The following is a 13,730-nucleotide window of genomic DNA, read 5'->3' on the forward strand; positions in this document are numbered from 1 at the left end:
TTTTGTAAAAAGGACCCCTTTAAAACTTCCATTTTCTGTAATTTTTCAGGTATGTTATCTATGTTCAAGATATACTGAATTCTTTTCTGGCCTTTCTGAGTTTACTGTACATCTACAAAAATGGAAATTGTGTCTTCCAATATTTATCATTTCTATTTCTGTTAAGTCTAATCACACAGTTGAGAAAGTGATGATACTCTGGTGGTCTTTTGAGGTGCATATTGCAACGGAGACAGATATTTTTAATTCTTGTTACAGATATGAGTCCGAACTCCTTTGTAGATCTCAAGTCCATAGAACTGGACTGATCTGCGTTCCAATTTCACTTTCTTCTCCAAACCTGTTAAACTTGCTTTATTCTTCTAAACACATGGTCTTTTGAGAAAATAAGTCAGATAACATTATTTTTCTCTTTATTAAAAATATTGCTCAATCCATAGGCAGTCATAGCTATTTTAATCTGTCTTTTGCAAAAAATCCATTGCTCAAAATTATTCAGTGCTTACAGGATAAAAAATTTTAAAACTTCTGTAGGAAAATTGTTTTTCTGAAGTTTTCATTGTCTTCAACTCTAATTTTGTGTTGCTTTTCCAAAATCATAATATGTGGCAAATCATTTGAATGAAACCATTCTTCTAATGAACTAGCTTTCTTTCATTTTTTTCTTGACAGTTTATATTTGATCATAACAATTTTCCTGGGTACCTGTTAAGAACTGAACTCTATGGTAATAAGCTTGAGGAAACGCTGAAGAAATACAAAAAAATGCCTCTAGACTATAATATACAAGAGGGAGAAGTATGGAACCTGGAGTCACCAGGCTTTATTGAGGAGAACCTTGAAGAGTGAGTAGCATTCAAGGAGGAAGGCAGAAGGTGTGTGGGGTGTTGTCATACCAGGAAGGAGGGAAACCTGAAAGCTCAGAGATGGGCACCCGGTTAGTACCGCCTTAGTAGAGGAATGGCAGGTGATACTTGTCGCTCAAGGAGAACATACCCCCTTTCACTCTTTTCCCACCTGTACCATTCCTGTGATAAATATTTCAGCTTTATTTTTACTCCAAATAAAGTTATTTAAAATGTTATATGAAGAACAAAAATTTGGTAAAAGTCCTCTGTTGTCTCTTACTATTAGATTACAACCAGAAAAAGGAAGAAAATAATAAACTAGTGACATATTCAAAATTATAAAATGCCTCTAAAATAGTCATAGATCATAAGGTATCTTATATTTCAGCATCAACCTGTCTTTAAGAACTTGTGTGAACTATTTGGACAATAGAGTAAAATAAACATGCAATTTGTTAGCCACTAGGGATTTATAAAATCATGGGATTCTGTCTTTAACCCTTACTCATAAAGGATTAGTTGGGATAAATTTTAAAATTTATTTTAAGGAGATATTTTCAGAATTAAGTAGTTTACAATAGCCCAGACTAAAGGAATTCCTCTCAGGTTCAATTTAGAGCCAGCTTCTGTCATGTGCTCATGACCGCTGACTTCTAAACAACATGTATTAGTTCATCCTTGAATTCATTACAGAAATGATCTAATATGCACAATCTGTTTATCTTCAATTGCATCATAATATATTCATAATCTGTTCAAATTAGGAAACACAGATAATACATCTGAATAGAGTTCTCACTTTGGGAGGTACAGAGAAATTAGTAAATTAATGTAGAGGTTGATTAATGAAAGATATTTTATTGACCTGAATGACTTGACCTGCTGAACAGTTTACACACAGTAACTAATTTATAGACTGAGAAAATCTTATTACTTGTTTATTCTCCCTCCCTCTAATATATTGTTTAAAAAATACTTTCATGTAGTAACTTATAGGCATAGACTGGGACCATAATAATTCAGACAAGAAATTGAAATGAATTCAGTATTTTACAGTATGCGAAAAGACCAAAACTTAGCTTTTATGATGCAACAAGGAAACCCAAGAATCAAAGGAATAAAAATTTTTTTTACATGCAACTTTTCCATCGTGTTTTAACTCTTCTTCCAGAATTCCCAGGGAATATTTGACTGGCAGAAGGGGAGTATAACCTTAAGTCAATGGTTCTGAAAGTGTAGTCTGCAGACTCTCAGGGTCCCTGAGACCCTTTCAAGGAGTCCATGAAATCAAAACTATTTCTGTGGTAATACTAAGATGTTACTTGTTTTTTTCACTGTTGGCATTTTGCACTAACTGTGCACAAACAGTGGTGGATAAACTGCTCATGGTCTAAGGCAGTGGCATTAAACTCTACTTGTAGTCATTATATTGTCACTTCCACATATTTATACTGAAAAAAAAAGTCAGTTGCATTTAAGAGTTTTCTTGATTAAACAGTAAAAGTTATTAATTTTATTAAATCTTGTACCTTGAGTATATATCTTTTTCTGTATAACAAAATGGGAAATACACATGAAGTATTTCTGCTGTGTCCTGAGGTAAGATGATTGTCTCAAGGAAAGCCCGATCATGATTGTTTTGCAAGCTGACGTTCTGATGAGATCAGTGGTAATATTAATCATTATGGTTTGGTTTTTAAATATTACACAGTGAAATATGTCAACAGTTGGAAGATCTGAAGTGGACCTGTATTTTACAAAGGACTAACATGATATATCAAAACTAGGCATAGGTAAAAGATCCATTCAAAGTGCCAAATAATGACAAAGGATTTATATATAAAAATGTACAAAAAGTTCATTGATATTGTTTGAAATTCTATATTAAAACTAATTTCTAAAGAAACCACGTTGGTCAAGTTTTGGTCTTGTACCAAAGAATAATACCCAAAATTATCCAAAAAGGCTATTTACTCACTCCTCCCTTTTCCAACTGCACATTTGTAAGAGATCAGACTTTCTTGATACACTTCAAAATCGCAACAGATTGAGTGTAAAAGCAGATATGAGCATTCAGCTGGCTTCTATTAAGCCCAATATAGGATTTGAAAAAATGTCAAGTAATGCCACTTTTTGATGGAATAACTATAGTTATTTTTTAAAGATATTATTAGTTATGTTCACATATGAGTTATTATTTTAAATAAATTATAAATGCTTTTAAAGTTTCTCAGTGTTAATTTCTAATATGATAAATATTGATAGATCTAACTTACATAAGCAAAAGCTCTTTGGGGTCTTCAATAATTTTTAAGAATGTAAAGGGTTTCTGAGGCTGCAAAATTTGAGAACCACAGTCTAAATGAATGCTATGAATGTTTTAAATATTTAGGATTAGATTTTATTATTGCCTAAGAGATGAAAGGTAATGAAATAGTTATATCGTTTTCTTTTTTCAAAGAATAAAAGGACTACTATTTGTTGAAATCTCATGTCCAAATGAGCATAATGAGTTTTCTGCAGATCATTTGGAATTTCAACCCCACCACTTACAGACTACACAGCCTTGATCAGACTGCTTACTTTTTCCATGATCAAGTTTCCCAACTATAAAATGAGAATAATAATGACAATGATAATATCTACCTCAGTAGTGATGTGGGGATTAAATGAGATAATCCACGTTAAATACTTGAACACAATGCCTGTCACTGTATAAGCATAAGCATTTGTTGCATTGTTATGGTCGTGAGGATAGCTCTCTCTTTGATTCCACAGTAATGAAATATGAATAATACTTTGCATATTTTTTGTAGTTTTCAGATATCTGTATACACGTGCTGGACGACATAATCCAAATATTCTATTATTGCTTCATGGAGTTGTAGTGGAAAATATTTAAGGGGAAATTTGTATTGGCTTTTTGTAAAAGGCAAAGAATCTTTTTCTCCTGTCTCTGGGGAGGATTGTCTTTTCTGAATGTTGTCAATATCAGTCTTATGATTTAGGATTATTTTTGTGCTGAATCCTTTTTAATGAATCAACCCCGCAGAAAGATTAGTATTTGCTGACACACTGATTTATGCTTCAGTATAACTGAAGGAAAGAGGTTAATTTAAGACATTGAATAACCTGCCTTTTGACACAAGTCAATCAATAAGGATTCCAGTACTAATCAAAGAGAAGGGAATTAGCTCTTACTGGGAGCCGACTGTGTTACAGGAGGTATTTCGCACTTACTCGCTAATCTTCATAACAATTCTACCAGGTAGGTATAATTATTTCCACTTTGCAGGTGAGGAAACTGAGTCTCAGGGAGCTACAACTTTCCTAAGATGGAGAGGGAAAAGAAATCACAAAGAATTAAGCCTTTTTTGACTAGAGGAGAGAGCAAATTTCCAATATAGTAGATAAGGAGCATTACAAGGCTGGAAAATAATGACGTTCATTTGCTCTCTATTAACTATAAGACTAGAAAGAAAATGGTGGGTTTAAAACGCCATACAGAATAAATAATGGGAAGATTGCTGCTTGATTGTTCAAACACTATGGCTGCACCTATAAAATTTCAACACAACTGCCAGTTAAGAATACTCAATGGAAAAAGTCCAAGTGTTAATTTGACATAATGCAGATAAAATAATCACTTAGTTGAGCAATAATTTCACTTTCCACTTTGGGTTTTCTTCATTCCATATAGTTACAGACTAGAAAAATAAATGTACTAATGTAGGTACTAACACCACTTGGAGCCTAAGAATTAGTTTAAACCTAACTCCATGTATTTTCTTCTTACATCCTCCAAAAGAAGAATTTATTAAAATAATTAGGTAGAAGTGAAAGGTGAACCGTATAATGTGCCATTTTCATAATCCTAGGATTATACAGCATATGTGAGTTTTAGAAAGTTTATTATAAATCTCTGAATAATCACAGATAAAATTCTGAGAACTAGCTGGACAGAAAGCTAAGAATCAATTCCCTTTCTGCATTCAAAACATGGTCTTGTAAATATGCAGCTTAAATAATTTAATAGTAAATGTTTAAAATAGTATTAGTGAGATATGCTATCATATTCCCTTCTTTTTCTGCATTTTACATTTTTATGAAAAAAAAATCAAGCCTTTTTAGCTGTAAAGAAGCTATAAAAGCCATAACAACAGGGTAACTTTGGGTAAGATTCTTCAGTGGTTACTTTCTGGCATTGAGACAATTAAACAGCTTTTCTAAATACCTTTAAAAAAAAAAATCAACATACTCACTGATTCACTTCCCCGACAAATCTCCAGTTTACTAGAAAGGTACAGAACCAGTATGAGGAGCTTGGATTTTAAAACCTTAAACGTACTTTTCTAAGTGTGCAAGCCACGTTTTTTAATCATTAAAAATAAACACCAAAAAAGCCTATATGAAACAAGGCGTCTAAAGGAAAGCTTTTTGTGTTTTGAATACTGAGATCGACCAAACCTGAAAAGATGCAGTCAGAAAAATAAGGAAAAATGAATTCAGGATTTCACACATTTGAAGCATGCTGTACATATCCTGAAAAAAAAGCTAACAGAAAGAACTTTAATAACTCTAATCTGGGTCATAAGACTCAAGGTTCTCTTTGTATCTCACACCAAAGAAGAGTCTAGACAGTGGTACTTACATATTTTGAGCCAAAAGATCACCAATTTTATACACTCTAAGTAAGAATGCTTTTTTTAAAAGTCCATGATTCATATAACCGACATTTAAAAATATATTCATATAACCTACAATAATTTGTAAGACTTTTGTGTCCTTCAAAATGCTGCTTAACAATCTTTCCCCCAAAAGCTGATTTTATATGTTGAAATTTACAATAGGAAAGTACATGTCATATTTCTAAAATGATTTTATGACTTAACCTATAAATCATTTTTTCTTTCTGTGGCATTTTTAGTCTGAGTATTTCTTTCTGTGAAACTTTCAGTCTGACTGAAAATTCCACACTAGTATCGAAAGTTTTCAGACCACAAATTTTGGCATTACTATGAAATATGTTATAAGACTTTGGTTCTGGCTTTATATTTAGCTTACTTATTCGACCTAAGTGACAACATTAATTGTCAACAATAAAACTTAATTGATATGAGGTGAACTAGGGACTCCATCTGGGGCCTGTTAGGACCTGATGCTGCATGGGTTTGTTTCAACAAGGAAAGGAAAAGCATTTTAACCACAGCTCTGATTCAGAAATGATTCAGAATTTGGTTGTTCTGTAGCATTTGGACCTTGTCCATGTATCAGTTATTATAAATCTTCCTCCTCCATCTTGCCCTCCCAATTTGAAATAAGCAAAATGTGTTTTAATCAGTCTCTAAGTATTTGAATTTACATACAGCACTCAAAAGCATTTTGCTTTGCACTTGCAAACTTCAGCTTTCTCTCTTTTTCAAAAATGTGTCCTCTTGTAAAGAATTATATGGAGAACATTTTGTTGTTAATAGTTATTTAAATTATTTACTGGCTTTTTTCAGTTCCCTGGAAAACATTAAGGGTGCTCTCACAATTTGTCTGGCTTGTCTGGCTTTGGCACAACTGGATTTGGAAAATCATGTTGGAATGTGAATCCAAAGCATCAAATTTTGTGAAAGCAGAGTGTTATCCCAAAAGTGTCCGGCAGCCAAGTGGTACCAGTTTCAACAATGGTGCCAGAGTATTTTTTCAGAAAGACAGTTTCTGTTTAAATCTCAGCTTTTTGTCTGGCATCTATAGTTGGTCTGTTTGTCCCGGAGAAAGACAAAGAGCCAGCAGCACCTGAAGCTTTTATCTTTTACTTCCTTTGCAAAGTCATTCCTGCTGCAGTTTCTTTATTTTACTGTATTATTTCCTTATTTTACTAAATCACTTATTGATCAGACATAGCTGGAGGGAAGATTCATATTTTGTAATACATTACATATGTTTTAGACAGATAATATAATTCCTTTTATATTTACATATAAACACAAATCTAAAAGATCAAAGACTAGATTTACTTTGAATAGTATTTATTGTTCATTCATATATATTCTTATTAAGTATATAAAAGACAGATGCTAGGTTTCGTGAAGGAGTATAAAGATGAATGAGACACAAATCTAATCTCATTTCCCTGTAATAAAATTATTTAAACTATAAAAATATAATATTGAATAACTAAAGAGAGGGAGGAAGCGGGGAGGGAAGGATGTGTGTGAGAGAGAGAAAGAGTGGGAGTAGGAGTGATAAAAACAAACATGGCAAAATGTTAGCAACTGGTAAAGTTTGGGTGATGAGTATAAAGGAGTTCTTTGTACTATTCTCATAATTTTTCTGTACGTTATATATTATTTTAAAATAAAAGTTACTGAGTGCACTAGAAAAAAAAGAAGTAGCTGAAATATCTAAGGGACTGAGGATTTGTGATGTCTAGCGTCCTCCTTACTTGTAAGAATTGTGTTTCAAGTCTCTTTTACCTCCCTACTGTTTCTGCAATCATTCTTTAAACTTGGGAGGCACTCAATAAACGTATCGATATTGAGTGCTTATCTTTTTCTTTGGAACCCCAGTTTTCAGGCAGAATTTCCTCAGATCAGACCATAAAACTATTCATAAACTGTATATACAATGGACAAGAGAAATTATGCAAAAGATGACTTTGTAAATGACTGTGTATAAGCCTCACCAACTAGAAGGCAGTATATTTGGGCTGATCTCTTGATCTCACTTGTCAAATACTATTCATTTAAAACTATCCTCACTCTCAAACTATGAGCAAGTTGTAAGCTAGAGTTTTATCCTTCTCATCCTAATACATGCAGCAGAGACCCTTGAATGTAGTAAATGCTCAGCTCATGTTTGTTGGCTGTATAAATGAATAAATACAGATTCAAACATTTTTGTGCAAAAGATCTTCAAATTGATTTCTCTTATTTTGTTTTTCACACCAAGGCTACAATGGTCGACATGAAGCTGAGTTAGCTCAGAGTGTAAAATTTGATCCATATGATTCTTTATGATAGCCTTTCTAATTAGAACTACAATGTGCAAACTATATTTAGGAAAAGGTGTATAAGGAGTTTGTCCAACAAAAGCAGATTTCAAAGCTGGAGAATATTAATGGTCAAGCCCAATATATTTAGCACGTGGTTAAATACTTAATATATTTTACTGTGACTTTTTACAGTCAAAAGCCCTATAGTATGTATACATTTTTTCAAATGACATTTGAATAAAAATGTAAAAAGCATCTACATAGATGAAGGGCATTTCTGGACTTGGAGAAACCTCTGAGGTTGGAATAATAACATTTTGAGTCATCTAAATTCGTACTTATTATCACGTAAGTGAACATTGATGCTGCCACTGGATCTTATACAAATATTCAGATTTTTGTTTCCTTGTCATTCTGAAGGTTATCTCCCTGGTCACTCTGAAAATCAGGTGACAACCATTTCCCATGATGCTTTAAGGGCTGTCAAAGTGTCCATCAAGCTGTCACCTGACCAATCGTTCCCATGGTTCTTTTAGACTTGCAGTATGATAAATTGAAAGGCAGTATTATCTGTCTGTTGTGAAGAGGAACTGTTTGGGCTTTGATAAGATATCACTACTCCCAGGTGAGAGGCCGCTGACAGCACATCAAGGCAAAACAACACATAGAAACACTGAACAGGGGAGCACAGGTTTACAAACATCTGTTGTCATTATTTATTACTTTTCTTTGGGTTTAAGTTTCTTACTCATCCTTCAATAATTCAGGAGCAGATATTTTGCTTTCTGGCTTGCAAATAACAATTGCTGCTCTTTTCATCTTGGGAGAAGAATCTTGAAATTGAAAACACATCTGCCTACCTTTGTGATTCATGGTACACAAGCTTTCCCCTTTGTAACTAACACGTTCTGCTTTCCTGCTGGTGCCGTCATTTACTTTTTAAAGAAATATCTGAGTATAAATACATTTCATGATAACAAATAATTGGATTTGGGGACTAGATAATAAAATTAATTACTTGTGTCTTAGCAGTCATAATTAATGTGCCAGTACTCAAAAAATATGAACAGGTTTGTGTTGGCATATATTAGTTAATTTATATTTTTAGTATTGATGATAAGGTTAATAAGTCTGATATTTCATAAGAAATAAGGTCTCTGACTTATTATTATCAGCTTCACTTTTTAATTATTCTGAATTATGCTAATATAAGTCTAAGAACTTGAATTTCTACACCAGAAACACGAACAGAGGGTGACATTGCCCTCCAAGGATCAACACCATAGTCAGGACTGAGATAAGAACACCTGTTTGCAAAGGCAGAGGAGGATAGTGAGGCAAAAGCTTTCTGAAGATATCTTTCGGGGAAGTGGGAATATTTTATGAGAGCAACAGAAACAATATTAAATTTAGGATTTAATCTTTGGACTTAAATATCCAAATCAGTGTCAACAGATACTTAAGTATTAAAAGCTGGATACTTGAATCCTTACTACATGTAAATATAATTTTATTCTTTAGAAGTTACTCTTTTTTTCCCTGTGATTTGTCCTTTTCCTCTTCCTTCCCCACTACTTTAATGACATGTGATGACAGGTTTTCTGTGTGCACTGTGCCCTTACAGCTATCATTATATGAACACCTGAACACACTCTTTGGCGATCACTCACGGAAAATAATCTGTTGTTATTTATTGTGGTTTTTAGCAGAATAAAAGTACCGTAGTTGGTTGCTAACATCACCACCTTGTGTACAAATATTTTTTTGCATGCAGTTTCCTAATGTCATTAAGCAGTATTGTAATTTCATTATGTAGTAATGTAGCACTTCGATTGCAGACAACATTTAAATAATTTTGTAATTCAAAATCTGAAAAAATAAGCTATGGTTTATTTTTAGTCCTTTGCAATTATTTAAGTAACTAACACTCCTCTGCACTTAAATAAGAGGCAAAAATGCCCTAGAGCCCTCAAGAACTGAGAATTTATCAACCTACTCTCTAAGAAATGGCCAAGGAATTCCAAGTAAGAAGGAAAAGAAAGAATTAAACTTCCTGAATATTCATAATAATACCAACAGTGCATGCAGCCAGAGCCTACAGTATCTCATTGGTGAATCTCTTAATCTTTTTCTCTAAGCATTTTTAGCTCACTCAATAAGCTAATATTAGAAATTATTACTTACCTGAAGGTATCATTTTGGTTTCTTATCCTAGGATGAGGAGAACCACTGGATATCAAACTTCTTTTTCAGTGGCTTCTGGCATGTCAGAACCTCACAGCAAGCTTTATAATTTTCAATAGTCCTTGGAGATCAGTGAAGTTAGGTTGACTGGACTCCATTACTTCTCAAAAGGATATACCTTATAATCTAATGGAGGAGGTAGTAGCTAGAGGGGAAAAGACCAGAATATTTTATAAATTCAGTGTAGGTCCCAAAGGAAACAAACATGCTCCCTGTTACTCCCTCTCATAATACAAATTCCAACCTATTTCTAGAAAGAAGCAATTTCACATTTGGATTTTTGTGTTACTTCTCACATAGTTTCTCAATCTCTCTCTCTGTAAATGAACTTATTTTAAAACTTACTACCTCACATTGTAGCTAAATAAGAACTATTATAAGTTGTTGAAAGTAGCATAAAATGTTTCTCTCACTTTTAGAGTTTTTCTGTATGAAGTTTGATTATATGGTGAAACCTTTACAATATTCCTAAGGATACAGGGCAAAGCACAGCAATCTGAATTTGCTGTGTGTGTGCACGTGTGCGTGCTTGCGCACGCCTGTCTGTCTGCCTGACTTTGATAAAGTTGGTTATTTTCAAATGGAAGTTCACTTGATAAGTCTAATAAATCTTTGTAAATTAAAAATTATATGTGCAGCAAAAAAAAAAAAAAAAAAAAAAAGAAATGAGCTATCAAGCCATGAAAGACATGGAAAAAACTTAAAAGACATATTACTAAATGAAAGAAGCCAGTATGAAAAGGTTACAAACTGTATGATTCCAACCAAATGACATTCTGGAAAAGGCAAAGCTACAGAAACAGTAAAAAGATCATGGTTTCCAGGGGTCTGGGGAGAGGGAGGGAGGGAGGAATGAATAGATGGAGCACAAGGGATTTTCAGGGCAATGAAATTATTCTGTATGATACTGTGGTGGTGGCTACATGTCATTATGCATTTGTCAAAACCCACAGAATGTACAACATCAAGAGTGAACCCTAATGTAAACTATGGACTTCGGTTGATAATAATGTGCCCAGGTTGGCTCATCGATTGTACCAAATATGCCACACTGATGAGGGATGTTGAGGGTAGGGGAGTATCTATGTGTGGGTGGGGAGGGCTATGTGTGAACTCTCTGTATTTTCTGCTCAATTCTGCTATAAACCTGAAACTGCTCTAAAAAATAAAGTCTATTAATAAAAAAATTTAAAAAAAATACATAAATCTTGCTGTATCGACTGGTGATTAGTTTTCTTCTAGTCTTGACCTTAATAGGCTCTTCTAACAAGAGATTAAGAAAATCTTGAAAAGGTAGGTAGCTTTGACCAAATGAATTTGGAGGTATTTACAATGATAATTACTCTAGTAAATTTAGCAGCAAAAGCACTACAAAGTAAGGCTAGATTTCAGTTCCTCTTATTAAATTTTATGTCAAGTCTTTTAGCTCTGGTTTCTGACAAATTACACATGGGAAGATTACTAAAAGGAGATGGATTTTCTCAAGATTATTTCTCATTTTTTAATACTATAATTATGTTAATAGTATATTCATAGATTATCTCTTGGTTTCCAAAGTACAAAAGTGATTTCTTTTGCGTCAACAGCAATACAATGAGGTTGGTAGGAAAGGTACCCAGTTTTGTAGACGAGCAAATGGAAGATCAGAGGCATGACTAGGAAATGCTCCTGAGCATATAGATGTTGGTTGTAGAGCCAATAGAGAACTCAGGTTTTGTGATTCTTAGTTCAATGTTATGTCCTCCACTCTCACGCCACTCTTGTCTTTGGGGACAAGCATAGCACTCTTTAAATGTAGATATTAGCAGTGAAGGCCATTTTCTACATGTTTTTCCTATGCTTGGTAGAAGTCTATCCATGCAGAGGTCTATGCAGGAAGGTCACCCTGGTGTCATCCTGTCAAACACAGGTCAGGTTCACCATTTACTTACTCCTATGTTCTTAACTTAGACTCAAACAGATGGTCATTGCGGGGGGCTGTTTTATTTAGCTCTGGCAACAAACGAATGTGTGCATATTTATATACATGATAAATATGTAAAACTTGTGAGATCTCTAATGATTGATTCAAAAAAGCATAAAATAATTTTTTTTTGAAATGTACCTAAAAGGAACAAAACTTTACAGACACTTTCTTATGGATTTCATTTTAAAAGACATCCGGCTTCCATCCTAGTATTATTTATTTAATATACGACAAATATATCAAGTGTCTGATGCTTAAAAGAGGTCAATCACTAATGATATTTAAAGGGAGTAAATGAACTTGCAAAGGCTTTAGAATATTTGGTGGATGTTTTCTCTTTATGTTGTATCCACTTATGTCAAGCAATGTTACTGAACAGAATAAACTCTAATGTAAAACTGAGATTCATGAAACTCGTCACCTTTTTCTATTGGTTAATCATATTTGTAAAAGTGACAATGGAAATGAAAAACAATGTTGCTACATTTTAATAAAGGTGATTTTCTGAGGCTACAAAAATAGTATGTAGTTTTTTAAAATCCTATTTTAATTTTTTAAATTTACACAGGAGAATAAACAAATACTAGGTGGTGGAAGTTACTTAACAATCTCTTACTTCTCCCCGAAGATTCAGAGAATGAAACAGATTTCTATAGGACAAAAATGCAGCTAAATGGCCTCCTTGGCAAATATTTGAAGTTACTTCTATGCCTGAGATATTAAGAAAATGTCACTTAAATAAAGATGAAATTGAACAAAGCTATCACTACCTAGAGAAGAGAAGTAAATAGTGGAATTTGATCTAAACTAACTTTATTTCCTAAACTCAAAACCTTAACAACAAAGCTCTTAACATGAGCAACTTTGTGAACTGAAAGAAGGGGCAGCCTAATTTCCTCCCATGCATCAAGCCAAAGAAACGAAGGGAGAAAATCATTCTTCTCTGTTGGCCTCCTGTGTAAAATTTCTTTTCTTATCATCCCATCTCGTCATATCTTTCTGCAGTTTGAATTACCCTCTTTTCCTCAGACTGGGTAAGGCAGTGAAAGGATGTTTGTTCTGCTAATTAACTTTATTACCCTGATAACTCCCTGCAGCCTTTGATGAAAACAATTACCGTTACTCCTTTTTTCCCCCTACTGGCAAAAAAAAAAAAAAAAAAAAAAAAAAAGGGAAAAGGGAAAAAAAGACTATTAATTAGAAACGAGGCCCAGGTCCCTGCCATGTTATCCTGCCACGTTCCCAGGCCCTCGAGCAGGATAGCATTACATTGTCAGTAGTAATTTAGCTCTCATCTGTCTCTGCTAATTATTGTCACATTCATCAAATTCATCAACAAAAGTGCTCTCAGAAGGATTGCATATTTGCAGTTAATACAGCATAAACTGGTATTACCCATCACCACATTTGTGATGATGAGAGGGACACAACTTATTCATCCCTAATTAGAGCAAGCTGGGTAATTAATTATGCATTCCGCCTTATTACTTCTGAGTTCCCAGATATTGTTTGTCTAAAAAGGGGGAGAAAGCAGGAGAGAGAAGCCTGAAAATGCAAAAAAAAAAAAAAAAAGGGTGATGTGTTTTGTCACATGCGCTATGCCATAATTCCCACCTGACAAACTAGCTGAATCAGTGGAAAATTGCGAGTTGTCAGCAGCAGAATAAACTGCTGTAATAGCTGATTAATG

At 33.7% G+C, this 13,730-nt stretch overlaps 2 long non-coding RNA genes across 6 annotated transcripts in view; one reads left to right on the plus strand and one right to left on the minus strand.

Annotated features, from left to right (window-relative positions):
- The window catches only part of LOC123614783 (uncharacterized), a 654,335-nt gene that overhangs the window by 148,875 nt on the left and 491,730 nt on the right, over positions 1 to 13,730 (minus strand). For all 3 annotated transcript variants that reach the window (XR_006722257.2, XR_012508173.1, XR_012508172.1), the window contains exon 6: positions 10,015 to 10,219. This is a non-coding gene — a long non-coding RNA (uncharacterized LOC123614783). The remainder of the gene's footprint in view (positions 1 to 10,014; positions 10,220 to 13,730) is intronic.
- LOC105063334 (uncharacterized) overlaps positions 1 to 13,730 on the plus strand; it is a 121,523-nt gene that overhangs the window by 104,474 nt on the left and 3,319 nt on the right. The gene's annotated exons all lie outside the window — the stretch shown is intronic.

Source organism: Camelus bactrianus, chromosome 1 (assembly GCF_048773025.1).
Source record: "Camelus bactrianus isolate YW-2024 breed Bactrian camel chromosome 1, ASM4877302v1, whole genome shotgun sequence".
NCBI lineage: Eukaryota > Metazoa > Chordata > Mammalia > Artiodactyla > Camelidae > Camelus > Camelus bactrianus.